Source organism: Talpa occidentalis, unplaced genomic scaffold (genome assembly GCF_014898055.3).
Source record: "Talpa occidentalis isolate TD23 unplaced genomic scaffold, MPIMG_talOcc4v2.1 talOcc4.13, whole genome shotgun sequence".
In the NCBI taxonomy this organism is placed as follows: domain Eukaryota; kingdom Metazoa; phylum Chordata; class Mammalia; order Eulipotyphla; family Talpidae; genus Talpa; species Talpa occidentalis.
The window spans coordinates 28,181,456-28,197,533 of record NW_023601322.1 but is presented as its reverse complement, the minus strand read 5'-3'; the positions used below and the strand labels follow the sequence as shown (position 1 = coordinate 28,197,533).

Genomic DNA, 16,078 nt, shown 5'->3' with positions numbered 1-16,078 from the left:
TCTTCAGAGAAGGGAGGGGTTGGAACACCCGAGTGCTCACGAGGGCTTCCCTCTGGATACAGGTAGGGGAACCCGGGATTTGGGACAGATGGGTTTAGGTGAGGTTGAAGACTAGGAGTGTTGCTGATAAAATCATGGCCTCTTGGCTCACCTGCTAGAAGTGATTCGCTCCAATGTAGAAATTACCTACATTCCCTCCCTCTCCCCCTCCCAGGCCATTCAGGCTCTGCTTGAAGTGGAGACTCACTGCCTCTTAGGACAGCCCATGCCCTTGGGGAGGGGGAGGGCTTCCTCATGCTGCTTTAGGTCACAGAGGAGGAAGTCCGGGGGATCTCTGACCCCCTCCTTCCTTACTCTCAGTCCGGTCAAGCTGAAGCTAACCATGAGGGTAAATCCCAGGTAGGCTTTGCACAGAGCCCACCTGCTTAGCCCCACACTCTTAAAACAGGCAGAAGAGGCTGTGCTTAAACTTCTGAAAGGTGAAGTTGTCACCACTGTTACGGGCCCTGAAAACTGGCAGGACCGCTTTCAGAAAGCAGGCACCCCAGTGCAACAGTTGGCGAAAACAGGGAGTTGGGGAATCACCGTGGAAAGCCTGTGATCTGGGGACAGCTGCTGCCAGCCTGGTGGTCTCAACTCTTCAACGTTTAAGCCACAGATGGATGCAAGTTCAAGGAAGATAGAGATGATAAAAATGGTACCTAAGGGCTGAATCTTCATCCTCCGCTGAATCCCATGGAATTAGAAACCATGCCAGTAGTTGAATAACATGCTGAGTTAGCAGGGCTATGTTGAGGCGTCTCTGGAACACTGGAAAACTATTCTTTCAGGCTCAGCCTCCTCATAGAAGCATCGGGTCATGATCTGCTGCTGAAGGCATGTTTGGGGGCTGAGGCTGCTATTGCACCCAGCTTGCTCTTCTGCAACCTCCCCCATCTCTGCTGGTGTGGCAGATTCTACTGCCCCTGATTCATCCCCACTTCTCCTTCACTAATCAAAGTGCAGTTTTGCTTATGGAAGTGATGTGATTCATTCCTGGGAAACAGTCCCTCTCCCAGCCACCCTTGCAGCTGGGATGGTCATGTGACTCAGTTCTCACCAATGGAAATATAAACAGAAATCTACAGGGGAGGGGCCTGTGGGGAATGTTCTGCACTCCTGATGAAGGCACAGATACAGCTGAACTTACTCTGCTTGATGGTAGATGTGATGCTTGAAGGTAGGCAGCCATTTTATCACCATGAGGTAAGAGACTCTGACACTAACACTGACATTGTTATGCTGTGAAACCACCAACTGACCCCAGACTCTGCTGTACAAAAAACAAAAGTTCCATTTGTTAAAGCCATTACCAGCAAACAGTTCTTTAAGATTTATTTTTATTTATTTGTACAAGCACTGGGTACAGTCAGAAGCGCGGGAGGGTGAGAGAATTCACCAGAGCCAGAGCGGGGAGCAAAGCAGGCAGAAGGACCGAAGTACACTGCTGAGGGGAGCAGCGGGTGGCAGGAAAGGTCTGCGCACCATGTGGGACCCTCACCCAGCAGCCGAGGATAGAACCGGCGCTGCAGAGGCTGCTTCGCAACCCAGTGCTCAACCGCTGCGCCACCGGGGAGGCCTCCAGCAAACATTTCTAACTGAAAAGGCAGTCACTAAAACTGACATCAGGGCCTCCCAGGTGGCGCAAAGGGTTAAGCACCGCACTATGAAGCAATCCACAGCCTCTGTAGCACGAGTTCAATCCCTGGCTGGCCAAGGAGAAATCCACATGGTGCAGCAGACCTCTCTGTCTCGCCCACTGCTCCCCTTCGCAGTGTGTTTCAGTCAGTCTGCCTGTTCTGTTCCCCGCTCTGTCTCTGGTGGATCCTCTCACTCCCTGCATCTCTGGCCTGTGCCCCAGCTCTTGTATGCATAAATAAATAAATCTTAACACTGACATCAGAGAGGTTAAGCGGCTTCCAAGGATACACGGGAAGGCTATGGGCAAAGTTGGCACTGGCAGTTGACTCTGCTTTCCATACCAAACAAGACTTCTTCAATTCCAGGCAGGTCTGGAGTACAGTGACACCTGAAGGGCTACCACTCTGCCTCATATGTCCCTCTGGGGTCTAGTAGTCATGCCAGAGTCCCTTGTGGGAGCAGCTTGTCTTGGGGGTGACAGGGACTGAGGAAGATAACATCAGTCCTATTGTAGCTCTTGTTTTCTGCAGGGCTTGTGCCACAGAATGTAGTGCAGGGAGAGGGAATCTGCAGCCAGACCTCTGCCTAGCCACATGGCCTTGAGCAAGCCCCATCACCTGCATCCTCTTCCATAAGATAGTGCTGCTAAGGCTTACTGGGGAGCCCCTGTGCAGTGATATCATCTCTGCGATGTGCCGGGCCTGCAGTGAGGATACTTGGTATGTGCTGGTTGTCATTGTGCTTAGAGACGGGATTCCATTATCTGCCCTCCTATCTGGGAATTTGCAGCCAGGAGCCAGAGCGGCTCTGCAGCAGGTGCAGGCAGTGCCCTGCCCACAGCCCCTCACTCTTCCCACTGAGGGGAGCAGCCTGACATCCAAAGTCCAGCACCAGCACTTGCTACTTGTGGCTTTTTTCTGGGTCCACTCATGCAGCAAATCAGAAGAGCTGGGGGGACTCAAGACCCCTGGGCAGAGGCTGGTGGGAATCTGTGAAAAAAATACCCCCCTTCCTTGGGTGACTCTGGGGAGTGATCCACTCTGTGTGGGTAAGCACCACTCAGTGGGAGCTGGTCTGCCCAGTAACACATCTCTGTTGATTCCCTTTTTTCCTTGTTGCATGTCCCCCCATCTCACGTTTCCTGGGGTCACCACCTAAAGAAATCACTTGCACTCAAATGCTTGTCTAGAGCATTTGAGCATTCAAATGAAGGCAATATCTTTTAGAGGCTCAGCTAGGCCATTAAACACTTTGTACACACGAATCTCCTAGGAATCTCGTTAGAATACAGGGGTACAGTCGGAGGAGCTTGACTTACAAGGTCAGCAGGGGGGCCCACGATTCTGCATTTCCAACAAGCACCCTGGTGATGCCAATGTGCTGGTCCAGATCTGCACGGCAGCCAGGGTTTAGACGTCAGCACTGATGGGTGTGCTCAGACCAGGGGGTTAGAGCAGCTTGAGAGAGCTTCCTAGAGGAGGATGGGGGCTTGGGCTTAATCCCTGAATGCCTGGGAAGACTGCGAAAGTTTGGGCAAAGGGAGAGAGACCTCTCTGGAGAGGGAGGGGGTGGGGGCTTGTGGCCCAGTGTGAACAGGATGAGGGGTGACTCATCCACCTGGAGAGGATTAGAGCCTGCAGGCTGTAAGGGGCTGGAGGTTCTCAAGAGCCTTATCCACCCTCCAACCACATTCACCCCATTCTCATCTCTAATGCCGGGAAGAAAAGACAGAACTTCCTGATGCCCTAAAGCCTTCCCTGCTTACCACCTCTCCAGCTTCCCTCCCTTACACACTCCTGCATTCTGTCCCCCTTCTGCAGTCCTTTCTGGTCATTCCAGCTCACCGTCATCCCCTCTTCTGAAATACGACAGGATGGATAGCTGGCATCACTCATTTGACTATGTGATAACTTATGATTTGTAGTCCCGTGTTGTTTCACATGTGAATTAGGAGTCGCCGGATCTTACTGTGGCAAAGGACCCGGAGGTCATCTACACAGATATCACTATTTGTCATTCATAATAATACTTGGATTATTTACGGCACTCCATATGGAAGGCTTGCACCGTGAGATTTTCATTATAATTAAGAAAGAGGCCCAGGAAGGTCAGGTGCCTCCTCCCAAGTCATCCAGCTGGCTGGTGTCCTCCCCATAGCCGGTAAGTTGTAAGTGGGTGGAGTTGTGCATTTGGCATCACTTTGCCTCTTGGGTGCTGGGCACAGAGTTGGGCACAGCAGGCCCAGCCCAGGTTGGAGGCCATTCAGCCACCGGGAGAGGCGGCCACCTGCCTGGCGCCCCCTGGTGGTCTCATCAAGAACAGATTCAAATGCCTTGAACTAAACATGCCCTTGAGTCACAATAAACTGGGACCCTGGGGTAGCTCGTGCCCCCGAACCAGCCTTTTTCTCTTTACAAAAATATTTTTCATAAATAATTGAAGAATAAATAACCATGTCACTTTCTGCCATTATCATCCAGAGTTGCTCATCTTTGATGGAACACACCACTCACCCTTCTGGAATGTTGCCACACAGACACCTGCTGTGCTCTTTAGAGGTAACCCCTCAATCCTAAACCACATCCACCCAGAGCAGGGGCACAGAGACACCCCGGCTTGCATCTGGAGAAAGGTCAACTAACGCTGTAACAGTCTCACCGTGACTCATGCAAGCACATGCAAGCACAATCAGTTCCAGGCTCTGGGGCAGGGACAGCATTAGGGTTGGGGACCAAGGACCTGGCTACCATGGGGGGATGGAAGCTTTTGAAGGGAGGAACAGAGATGTTACAGAGAAAGTAAGGTTGGATTTGGGCCTCTGAGGGTGAATAGGCAGAGGAAAGACAAGGAGAAAAGCAGAACCTGAGGGAAGGGGATAAGCTAAGGCAGGTGCTCCAGGGGACTGGAGGGTTTGAGTCAGGAGACAGGTGGGCCCCCCAGCTGGATCTCATGGGTGGGGAAACCTGAAAGGCGTCCAGGTGGTCAGTACTCCATGGCACTGTGATCTTGGCACAATGGCAAAACCATGAAGAATGTTAGGGGTGAGACACTGGAGGAGGAGGAGGCTGTTGTGGTGGTGGGGGTTTTCCCGGGGACTTATCATAAGCTCTTGCTCATCTGAACTCCTGGGTATTTCCTGTCACTACCATTTCTTAGCACCTACAGGTATTTTCTGGAGGTTGACCTGTGTTCACACTTGCCTCCCAAACCAGACTAAGCTATTTCAGCAATGGGCTGTGTCTCACTCATTTTTTGTCTGACGCCAGATGCCCTACCTCCCACAGCCAGTTCCACACAGGACAGGTTATCTGTAAACACTGCTGCCACTTATTGGGGTGATAGTAACCGTGATCCAAACACAGGGCATGTGCTGGAAAGGCTGTGAAATGTCAGCTTGGTTCCCTAAGAGATCTGAGCAGAGGACAGGGGAAAGGCTTGAGGCAGAAGGGCAAGAGGTGGACATGGGGAGCCAGTCCTTCATGCAGCCCTGCCGGGTGGCCTGCCCTCAGTTGAGGGGATGAGGTCATGGAGAGGTAGTCTGCCCGGTCTGCACCAGGAGAGACAGCTCTAACCTGTGCTTTGTTGCACTTACCACACATGGGGTCAGGCCCTGGAGAGCAGGAGACACTCCCCACCGTGCCCCCTCTCCCTGTCATCTTTAGTAACGTAGTAATGCCAACTCTATCATGCTTGGAATTTTCAAGCATGTCAGGGCTGGAAGGGACCCCAGAGGCAATCATCCCATTGCCTCCTTTTGCCTAATAGAAGGTTGAGGCCCAGGGGTGCTCCCAGCTGAGCACTTGGCCCAAGGTCACAGGGGGCAGGCTGGAACTGGGACCCAGCACCCCTGTCTCTCAGTCCAAGCTCTCCTTCTGGTTTTCCATATGGTCTTGTTTATTTCCTTCAAGTTAGATGGGATGGTTGTGGACACAGAGGCTCGCTGGGTTTCTCAGGGATATCAGTTAGGGAGTTTTACTGAGAACAGGTCCCAGCCAGACCTGAGGTCTTTCATGCGGGCCATGGAGAAGTTGTGATCCCCCAAGAGGGGACCCTGTTGGGGAAGGGTAGCTGGAAAAAATGTTGTATTCTGAGAATTCACTGTAAGGGGATAACGAAATCTAAAAACGTTACTTAGAACTACTACTACATAGAGGCATTCAAAACTATTTGGGTTAAATCCTCCTCTTTGTGAAGTGCATGTAAAATGATTTTTAAGTGCAAGGAAAAAACTTTTTCTGTAAATCTACCTATGAAAGAGGAGAGGGGAAGGGGAAGGCAGTCTAGGAGAGATGGGGAGTGTGGGCAAAGCCCCAGGCAGGAGGAGAACTTTGACTAGTTTCTGCGGGAAGGGGCGTGAAGGACTTGATGATAGCAGTGGGAGGCGGGCCTGAGGAGGGTGGGCAGAGAAGAGGAAGAGGTGACAGACAGTACCACAGAAGCGTGGTGGCCGCTGGCTACTCCATCTCTGGCTGGAAGTGTTTCTGACTTTCTTCTTGGAAACGTGGTGTTTCATTCCTTACAGTGGGCCCAGCAGGGGCCCTGGCTTCCTGAGGCAGCCACAATCCCTGTCTCGGAACATGGTCTGCATCAAGGATCAGGTGCAGCTAGACTGGACACATGGTTCTCAGAGGTGATCCTCTATGGCCCCCAGAATTCCCCCCTTCCATGCAACAGCCATAGATTGCCCATTTGTCAGTGCTATGGGTGGAACAGTGTAACCCCAAAAGACATGGCAGTGGCAGTCTGCGGTATTTGGGAATTCGGCCTTATTTGAAATAAGGTCTTTGCAGATGGTTAAGTTGAGATGAGGTCACTAGGGTGAGCCCTAATTCCATGTGACTGGTGTCTTCATCAAAAGGGGAATTTGGACACATAGGCAGACAGCACAGGGAAGACAACGTGAAGACAAACAAGTATGGCAGCTGTACCTGACATGAAGACACACAATGAAAGCTAAGGCCAAAGAACACCTGAGACCTCCAGAAGTGAACAGAGAAGCCTAGAACAGATTCCTCCTCACAGCCCTCAGAGGGAACCCACCCTATGGGCAGCTTGACATTGGATGTCTAGCCCCCGAACTGTGAGACAATACATCCCTGTTGTTTAAGTCGGTGACACTTGGCTGAAGCAGCCACAAACTAGTACACTCAGCAAAAAGGACAGCACAGAACAAGGTGGGTGGGAATCTGGCGTGTGACCCCATGATCTGAAGTAGAGACACAGAAGGTGGCCCGGGTGGGAAGCTGAGAGAGAAGATGCAGGGGCTAATGGGACCTGGACTCGCTGTCCAGAGACAAAAACCAACCGTGTGTGTACAGGACAGACAAGTGGAGAGATGTCACGTCTCTAAAATGAAACGCTTTGATTGCGCCAATCACTAGAAGTTGTAAAACTACCCCGAAGAATTACCAGCCTCTGTACATGCTAACTACATCCATCATAAATTCGTCTTTAGTTTCTGTTATTATATCGCCGTCTCTGGGGACCCCTGCCTTGTCATCATTTGCCCTTTATAATTTATTCATCTTGTTCTGGCCTGCATCCTTTCTACTTATCATTCATCTTCACAGTTGTACATAAAATTAGATGGGTCCTCCATGGCAGGGCGGGGCAGGAGGGAGATGGGCCTGTCAGGGATGCCTAGAGAAGTTGGTGGAGGTCCCACCAGCGCTCCCGTGGGTGCCAGGGTAGAGCTGGGCGGGCAGAAGGACAGGAGTGAGGGCATTAGGGGAGACGGGGGAGAGGCGAGAGAAAGGACAGCGCGAGAGAAGGATGAAAGAAAACGGTGTGAAAGTGAGAAGGGACAAGAGGGAGAGGAAAATGGCCAGAAGGGAGGAAACAAGCATGAAGGGAAAAGAAAGAAAAAGAGAAAGAAATGGAGAGAAAATGAGGCTAGGGGAAAAGCGAGCGGGCAGGGGAGAAGAGACGGAAGAGACATCCTGAGAGCGTCCTGCTACAAATGCAGTGAGTTCTTTCTCTACTGTAATGTCTTTCCTGGTAAACTCAAGGAAAGTCACATTGAATTTCCATGGAAATGACCCGTCCTGAGTTCCGGGGGCCTGAGCCGGGCGGCATGATGGCCGCGATGTTGCACGTCTACCAGGCTGAACGGAGCGGCTGGGGGAGGCAGCCAGAGAGGAGCGTGTTGGTTTGCTTTGTATTCTCAGTTGGTGGAGTGAGGGCACAAAAGCCAATCTTTAACTAGTGAATTGGAACTTTAATGTTTACCAAGCAGATACAGCTCCTACTCCTCCCCTCCCCCCTGCCAGCTCCCTCTCTGCCCCTCGCCCAGGCCATTCCCTCTTCTCACAGCTTCCAGGTCTTCTGCTAACTGGACCCAGCTCTCTACCTTCACCAGTCCTGCTGAGGAGCCCTTTGTGCTGCCAGGAAGCAGAGTGCTGGCCAGTGCCGGTCATGCCACCTGTTTTCTCTCATTGAAGACTCTCCCCTGAGATTCTACATCCCTAACCTTGCAAGCAGATGGACTTTTACTGGAAGACAATTCCCTGCAAAGCCCCAAAGGTGAAGGAGCTGAGACTGAGTATCAGGGACCTATTTGAAGGAGAAGAAATCTTCTAAGAGGCCTCCTATGCATATGTGGGTGCCAGAGTGGGCTTCTCCTGCCCAGATCACAGCCCTCACCCCTCATGTACCTTCTCTTTAAGCTGGTTCCCAGCCTAGTGCTCCCATTTGACAGGACTGTCTTATCCCCAACCCTATCCCACCCTGCCCATATCCTGAGCAAAACCTTTGATTAACTCCTGTACCCCAGAGTCATCTGGGTCCCCTTTCCAAACTCCTAAAGCAACTGGTGGTGCTAGAGAAGAGAGGTGCATGCCCTGGGTGCTGGTAGCAGGTCCAGTGCTGTCATTACCTGGTCATTTATAAAGTGTGTGACCTTGGGTGAATTGTTTAATCTCTCTGAATGTGGTTCTCCTCCTGTGGGTAGGATGATCAACTCTCCTCCCCATCGGGTTTTTGTGAAGATAAAATGAGATAATGGAGGTAACATGCCTGTCAGATAGTAAGCACTTAATAAGTATTCACTGTTATTATTGAGCAATTACCCATGCTACCCATTTTATAATAACATACTACATTGCATCATTGATGATGATGATGAGGATGATGAGGATGATGTGTGTGTGTGTGTGTGTGTGTGTGTGAACTTCTGTCCTCCACGTGGCTGGACAACTCCAAGAGGGAGAAGCACTTTTCTTATCTCTGTCTGCCAGGACTCTTAGCACTGTGCACAGACATCGTCAAGAAATACTTGTTGATGGACTGAAAAACTGCTGTGTGTTGACTATGCCTTATTAATAGTGTGACAACCTTTTGGAATAGGGGGGTGGGTTGGAAAGAGGCAGGGGGCTGAGAGTGAGATCAAGAGTGCAAGGGAGAGACAGAGATGGAGAATTTAGAAAAATGAAATTACTCTGCCTAGATGCTGGCAGAAGACACTGCTCAAAAGAACCCTGATGAGGCTTCATGGTTTAGTAATCCCATTCTATTAAAATCATGCCAAACTCAAAAATAATAATCCATTTGTGACATTGGTCCGGGATGACTTCATCAGCCATCCAAGGGCCTTTGGTTAGGCTGGTTTCCCGGGACACTGACCTCTGATTTGTAAAAACAGACACTGTGCTCTGGTTTCTGACCTTATAATTCTCTCAGGAAAAATGTCACCTCCCTTCTCAGTCCCCAAATAAGTACATGAAAGAGAAGCGCCACTAGTCCTGTCTTTGTTGCTGTTGGTGTTGTGTGGGTGTGCATGGGTGACAACAATGGGATTGTTTTCCTTGCTGGCAACAGGATGTCAGTTCTGTAACTTGCTGGGAAACAGAATGGGTTGGCTGCACTATCTTCTCCCCTCTTTCTCTCCGCGGTGAGAAAGTGCTGGGCTGATTTTAATGGATTGATTTTAATGGATTTTGAAGTCTGGAAAAGTGCCTAAATTGCTGAGGTTACCAGTTTTCTAGGTTCTGTTTTCAATTTCATTCTCTTTAGTCAGACACAGAGTGTGCTCACTGGGGCACCTAGTGTGGTCACCCCAGACAAGTAGAGGTCTCTCTCTGGCCCCCAACCAAACAGGCACCGACCAGCACAGTCTCAGCTGGTGGGAGCTCCTATTATTTGGTTGGGTAAGAGCATTTTGCTTTGTGCTGTCCCTGCATTTGCTAGCGGCACACTTTCACTGATCTCAAAGGAGAGAAGCAACCAGCAGTAATAACACCGGTTCTGTTTTCTGGAATCCAAATGACTCCACTTTAAAGCATAATTTTATCTGACCATTTTTTTTTTCATCTGTCTCCATGTGTGTTTGGGCAGGGACAATGTACCCTGGGAAGTTTGAGCTACAATCCTGTCTTTTTCCTGTCCCTCCCCGTCGTGGGCTATGCTTGCCCTAAGGATTGTGTGATGCGGTCTTTGAGGCCATGAGTCTCGCCAGGAGGCTTTTGAAGAAAGGATGGCGTTCCAGGCACTGCAAGGGAACTCTAGGCTATATTTTAGCTCCACTGTTGGCCTCTCTCTTTGCCCCGCCTATTCCCAACATACATTCACATTTCTTTTTGTCCTTTTCCCAAACTTGCCCAACTTGTCTTTGTGATTTCAGAAAAATGCCACTGGATCTCCCAGTATGAAGGATTAGCACAGATTATGGGGAGCAGTGTTAATTATCGGTGGAAGGGGGGGCTGGCGCGTCGCTCCAATGTGCTCCTGATTTCCCCAGGGCCTTTCTGCCTGGTAATAAGCCTTCTTTAATCTGGCAGGCCCCTTGGTGAAATCAGCACTACGGACAGTGGTATTGATTGCTTCTGAGAAACCATCACAGCTGCTCAACCAAATTACCTTTGATATGTGACCTTTAATGTAATTACTGCAACATCAAAGTATTTCTATAAATTATTAAAGAACTAATACACTCCATCATTTAGCTATTCTATTATATGTAAAATAAACAACCACAAGTTAATGTTAGATCCTGAACAATTCACACTCAAATACTGAAATTCTCTCAGTCCCTGGCTTCTTCCCCTTCAAAAATCCTAAGCTTCCCTCTGCCCCTTTTCTTTCCGTTTCCTCCACCTAATTCCCAGGCTTTTAGCCATCATGAAACTCCCCAGCAATCTCTCTCAAGCTGATGAAGGGCCTCCCATCACAAACGTGGTATTTGCTATTCCATTTGGGTGACTCTAAAATATCTATCACAATCGCCCCCAAAACAAAGTACCATAAACACTTTATTAATCAACACAAACCTTTCTCAGAAACCTTTGATTATCGTACAATATGGCTTTCTGCTTCACACATAACATGGGGCGATGTGGAGCATATTTCTGCTGTCTTACAGAGGGCACCCAGAAAGTAATTACTATAATATATGTGCATGTAGCCGCGCCACTAAAAAACCAACTGGGGAATGGCCACTGTGCCAGAACTGGGCTCCACACAAAACCTGTGCCGTGCCGATTTCCATACATTTGCATTTGAGGGTATGTTATTAAGATGGCTCAGCCCCGTGCTTTGCAAACACAAATACCCAAATACAATTCAAAGGTTGTCTTAATGGAAGGAAGGCCCATCCCGCCCCTAAATGGGTGAGGAAGGCTCTCTGATGCAAAGGAAGGCTGCTCCAGCCCGGCTCGCGTTTTCTCCCTCTACCTGGTTAACCTTTCCAACTGCGGGGCAGGAATGGAAACGTGTGTTTACATATGGTTTGCCTGGTAAGAATGTAAACATGCGTGTGTACACATGGGTGAGCATACATAGAGAACACGGTGCTTCCCTGCAGTGCCCATTGTGTACGCGTAAACACGAGGTATGTATACATTCTTTAAATTATGCGCACGAACACTCACATCTTCCATTTATCTTTAGATACTCCGAGAGCCGTATATCTCGCCCCCCCCGCCCCCCCCCCATCTCTCTGAACCCACAGGAGAGACCGCACAGACCCTTGACCCGAGGAACACTTCTTATTTTATGGTGATGAACTAGTCTCGATAATAGCCATGGCTGATATCACACCCAGTTAGGGGGGTCATAAATAATTCTCCTCTCCCCCGCACAGAAGCTATAAACCAGGGCTGAGGCGCGATAGTTTATCAAAGACTAGGGCTGGCTCCTTAAATAAACCAGGGTGATCTCACTCGTGGCGCCGAGTCGGGGCGCGCAGACGCCCCCTCCCCCCCAGCCCGCCCCAGAAGCAGCCTTTGTCAGACATCCAGACCGGCGGGTGTTCGGGTTGCCCCGCAGGGTGGACGGCGGCGACTCCGGGCTCCTGGGTGCCAGAGCACCCCGCTTCTCCGCGCGGGCAGAGCGCGGAGGAGGGACCGGAGCCGCCGCGGCGCCGGGGAGGGTCAGGGGAGGAGCCGCGCCCGAGCTTCGTGGCCATAGCCAAGTTGGACCCCGCCCGGGATCCCGTCGGGCCTGGACGGCGGGGCGCGCTGCCAGCCGGGCGAGCTTTGCGCGGGGAGCCCAAGCACGAGCCCCCTCCCCGGCTCGGCGCCCCGCGGCATCCGGGGCGCAAAGGGCGGCGCGCGAGCTCCCGAGAGAAGGCGAACCGCGCGCCCCGGCCGGCGACCCCCAGCTCCCGCCGCGGCGCAGCCCGTCCTCCCGCAGTCGCCCCCTGTCGGCACGTCCGTGGTTCGCGCCCCGGCGGGCGCCACTTACCCCGGGCAGAGTCTTCTGCTCGTGCAGCGCGCTCTGGGCCTTCAGCGCTGACTCACGCTCGCAGTAGGTGAGGAAAGCGCAGCCTGGGGAGAGAAGCAAGGGCGGAGAGGGGTCAGTGGGGCGCCCCCGGCCTGCCAGCGCGCCCATCCGCCCGCCCTGCCGTCTCCAGCCCCTCCCTGCTGGTCCCTCTCCCCACCTCTCTGTGTCTCCTGTGATCTCCACTCAAGCTTTCCTGCCTCGCGGGTTTTTCTGTCTGTCCGCTGAGCGTCCCTCCCGTTGCTTTTCTGTTTTGCTCCCTCGGTGAAGTCTCCCCAGCCGGCACCCCTCAGGCCCCCTCTCCTGGCGGGTCTCTTTCTGGCGTCTGCCCTCATGCAGCGCGCACCCTGCCCACGCCCTCTCCTCCTGCGTTTCAGTCTCCCCTTCTCTTAGGTGCTGTTCAGTGTGTTTCTGCTCCAGCCCAGTAACCCCCAGGAGGGCCAGCTTCTGCCCCTCACCCCAGGGCCTCTAGTCACATTTGACTGCGAGTTCTTGTTCTGGCCCCTTGGGAGTACAGCTGCTGTTCCCCCAAGGGATGAAGCAGGGGTCCCCTAAGCCTGCCTCATAAAGGCTCCATCTGCGAGCAAGACCCCGAGCCTGGCTGTCATAACAAAACCAATGGGGCTGTCCATGTGTCCCCGGCCCCAGCTCTTGTTATCACTGTTGCAGTGATACCTTCACACTCCTCCCACTCAGAGGGCTCCTGGGCAGAGCCACCCACCAGTGTGCGGCTCCAGACCGCACTGGCTACTCTTTGCCTCTTAATTCCCTGGGTGACCCCAGCAAATCCCCTTTCCTGTCCTGCCTCACTCTCCTTGTGTGTGAACTGAGGGGGTTGAGTCGAAGGTCTCCTACGTCCAGTCAGGTCTCCCCTGGAGGGATTTTGACAGGACTTGACCAGGAAGACTGGATTTGACAGAGCAATGTGCCGGACTCAAGGTGTGACTTTTCAGCACTGACCCTTCAGGTGTGGTGACAAGGCAAAGAGAATGCTTGTTTACTGGGGTGTCTTTCTGGGAGTTCCTTTAATGTCCCCCATGTCAGGGGCCTTTTCCCAATCCTGCAAGTATGGCTGGGTATGGCTTGGGAGGTTTGCAAGACCCTGGGACATGGGGAGAGTCAGCTGCAGATTTGAGTCCCTGGGAACCAGACCTGAGACTTTCCAAAGCCATCTGTGGGGCCAGAGAAGGCCCCCTATAGGCTGGTACTTTGTTCCACACCCCACTATCTTCTCTGAGCCCCTCCCAACCACATGCATTCTCACCCTCTCCTTCCCTCTTACAATGTGCTCTCCTGGTATGTGTTCTCTTCCTATTTTCACAGCTGCCAGTCCCATCCATCAAGAATCTGATCAAATTCCACCTACTCCAGGCAGCCCTCCTTGACTGGTCTAGTCCATCTCAAGCCAATTTCCCTTATTGACAGACTATAGTTGACCACTTGGTCATTCTCATGGCTACTTGTCAATAACTGAGTGCTCCCTGTGTGCCAGGCTCTACGCCCAGTCAAGGGGCATAATTTCTCTTCTCATGATGCCTGCAGGGTGGTGGTGCCAATCTAGTCCCTACATCAACCCTGTCATCAGGCTTGCTCTGGGCTTTTGTTTCCCCAGGGAACATCGTGCTCCCGGCATCCTCTGCTGGCCTCCCCCACCATCCAATTCAAACTCATTTTCTACTCTTCCATTGTAGAAATTGGTCCTGCCTCTCTTTTCTTCCTAGCTTCAGAGAGATGGAAAGGAATACATGTGTGAGGGGGAATACAGACTTGGGGAAAAGGAAGCAGGGCGAGAAACTGGGGAGACAGAGACTCTCAGCTCCCCTGACGCCTCTGCCTTGCCCGCCTTTCACCTACTTCAGGCTAGGAGAAGCCAAAGAGCCTCTCTCCTCTCCCATTCCATCTCATCCCTCTGGTCCAGACCCCAATCCCCCTTCTCCCCGCCCTCCCCCTCTTCTCTTCTGGTCATGGCAGACGGTTATTGATGGAGACACCTGGGGACTGAAATGAATAGCGGTCAGAGGCCCTGTGACGTCGTCCCTCGTGCTGCTGCCTGCGTCTCCCAGGGCCTCCTTCCTCCCGTCCCCTCGCTGGCCTTGGGAGGCAGCCACTGTCTGCTACACACAGGCAAGCCAGTTCAGGACAAGGTCAGGGGCAGCTTTGGAGAAGGAGGAGGCGCAGGGGGGGTAATGACCACGTTGTTTCCATGGATAAGGATAACAAGGAAAGGATTCCAGAAGAAAAAAAAAAAGAAAAAGAAAAAGAAGCTGTTGCTTTTGTCCAGCTTTTGGAATTCAGCCACAGTTTTTGTTTTCATAGCTCCATTGTGAACCAGAATCTTTGAGGCCTCCCCAAACCCTGTTGTCACCTCCCTAGCATCTCTGCTCCTTGACTTCAGCTCTCTCCATTCTTCCGCTTGCTCAGTCTCTGGTTTCCTTCTTATCTTTCAGCCCTGCCTGGGCACACCTGCTTAGCATCTGTGCACTGGTTGCCCCTCTGTCCAGAACCACCCCCTTGCTCCTTCACTCCCTGTAGGCCTCTGCTCGGTTGCAACTGCTTCAGAGGCCTCTCTTGCCCTCATTCAACACAGAATCCCTCCCCACGACACACATACTCTGTTTACCCTTGTCTTTGACACCCCTTACCCCTGACACTAATAGTATATACAGGTTGCCCCCATATCCAAAAGTAGTGTTCTATGAAACTTCTCAAGCTAAAATGGTGTAAAGAAAATAAGCAATTACCATTAATTTATACGGAAACTTTGAGTGTTCCCATAACCCCCAAAAATAACCCACCAAATTATACCAAACAACACATAAACTCTCAAATAACACTAGCATGTAGTAAAAGCAGGAATGATATAATAAATATAGAGTTGGTATAAAGTGTTCCTGGAGCTTGGGGGGCCTCTCTCTGCTGGGGTGCACTCTGCTTCCATGGTGGCTGCTGCAAAACAGATGCTGAAAGTGATTTTTATTTTCTCCTTTTGTCGTAAAAGAGGAAATCCTTTTCAAATTTCTTTCCATTTTCAAAAGCAGAGACTCATGTAAATCACTCCTAAAAGCAGAGAACTTTTGGAAAGCAGGGGATAGCTGTATCCCCTTCTCAGCAAGGTCAGGGCCTTGTTTTGTTCTGGCTCTGCTTGGTTCTCAGTGCCCAGATCAAGAGCAGGAGGTCAATATGTTTTTGTCAAGAGCATTTTATCCCCAACACTTTGGCCACTTTGGGGGTGGGGTGCTTAGCAGTGCTGGGAGCCCATCAAGGTCCCGAGGACAATGGGGCACACTAGGCTTTAGTAGAGGTGGGGAGACAAAGGTTGCCCAGGAGAGCTGACAGGTGTGCCCAGCAGGAGGGGTCTTGTTCCAAAGCCTCCCTGGAGCCTGCCCTCCAGGTGCCAACAGTGTTCTGCTCTCACCTCCTGGTGTGCTTTCCCTGGAGTTCCATGCAGGAAGCTGTGCTCAGTTGACACATTTTCCAGCTAGCAGCCATTTTTTCATTCCTTTCTCTGATCCCCAGTTTCCTCATCTATAAACTGAGACAGCAATTCCCCTCAGAGGCTTGTGGGAGACCTACTCGTGAATGAGGATGAGCACCCCTTGCTGCGCCCTCTAGTGGCAGGGTGTGGCATAAACACAAATTTGCTCTTGTGGAGCAGAGCCCGGAGGCCAGGGGTCAGAGTTCACCC

General features: G+C 51.6%; 1 protein-coding gene across 1 annotated transcript in view; it reads right to left on the bottom strand.

Moving 5' to 3' along the window:
* Window positions 1-12,701, bottom strand: part of CELF4 (CUGBP Elav-like family member 4) — a 208,173-nt gene extending 195,472 nt beyond the window's left edge. Inside the window, exons 1-2 of the mRNA XM_054694081.1 lie at window positions 12,554-12,701; window positions 12,358-12,440 (exon numbers count right to left, since the gene is read on the bottom strand). The gene's annotated coding sequence lies outside the window, so the exon portion shown is untranslated. The remainder of the gene's footprint in view (window positions 1-12,357; window positions 12,441-12,553) is intronic.
* Window positions 12,702-16,078: the final 3,377 nt, after the last annotated feature.